This window comes from Carlito syrichta, unplaced genomic scaffold, assembly GCF_000164805.1.
Source record: "Carlito syrichta isolate Samal-C Ts95f unplaced genomic scaffold, Tarsius_syrichta-2.0.1 Scaffold309624, whole genome shotgun sequence".
In the NCBI taxonomy this organism is placed as follows: domain Eukaryota; kingdom Metazoa; phylum Chordata; class Mammalia; order Primates; family Tarsiidae; genus Carlito; species Carlito syrichta.
In genome coordinates this window covers 538957-540085 of record NW_007253720.1, presented here as the reverse complement: position 1 = coordinate 540085, position 1129 = coordinate 538957, and positions in this window count along the sequence as shown.

Below are 1129 nucleotides of genomic sequence, written 5' to 3'. Positions count from 1 at the left end.
CCGCTCCCGGCCACCGCAGCCTCGACCTGCTGGGCTCCGGCGATCCTTCCGCCTCAGCCTTCCACGTAGCTGGAACTACAGGCATGCACCACCACGCCCGGCTAAGTTTTTGATTTATTGTAGAGATGAGGTCTTGCCAAGTTGCCGGGTGGGTCTTGAACCCACAGGCTCAGGCAATCCACTTATCTCAGCCTCCCAAAGGTGTGGGATAACAGGCTGAGCCACCAAGCCCGGCGGTTTTTATTTTTTCTTTTCTTTTCTTTTTCCCTCCTCTGGTTCAAGTTCTCTCATGACCTCACACCTTATCGCAAATATTGGAACTTAAGCTAGTTTTTTTAAAATGTTTTATCAGGATACAGAGGGTTGGAGGGGACATCTAATGGACCCCAAGGGCAAGCTGCAGCTGGGACCTAGGCAAGATCAGAACTATTGACTCAGGGGAGGGCTCTCTCTCTCTCTCTCTCTCTCTCCCTCTCTTGCTTTCTGGGTGTCTCGTGATCTGCACAGGCACTCCAAAGGTGTCAGACACTCCCACACCCAGCTTGTCACCAGGTCCTATAATAATCACCCTCTTTGGCATCAGGCTGTAACTCGGTCTCCTCCCCAGCTTCCCTGGTACTGCCTCTCCCTGGTTCATGTACCTCCTGATCATGCTTCTGTTTCTGCCACTGCTTCCTCCCCCTGGCCCCAGGTTTAAGCACTGCACTGCCCACATCTCCGTTCTCTATTGCTGTTTTCCTGAACTTCCTCTGTCTTGTTGATTCCTAAATGAGACAAGAAGTGGTTGAGAGCTGGGGTTCTGGAGTCCTGAGGGCCTGGGTCTGAATCTTCCACTACTTTCTAGTTGCATGAACTTTGGAAAGTTACTTGCATTTTTTGAGGCTCACTTCCTCATTTGTGAAATAGAGCAGACATAAAATGTTCAGTTAGCACAATGCCTGGCACACAGAAGGTATTCAAGAAATGGTGATAGTTACTGTCCTCTTTCCTGAGTTCCAGTCTTATACCGCTTGCTGGACTTTTCCATGAGATGTCCTGCAGGGACCCCCGATCCACCTGCCGGAATTCCCCAGATACTGGTGAAAGATGAAGCTGAGAGCTGGAGGGTGGGGGGACCTGAAAGAGTAAC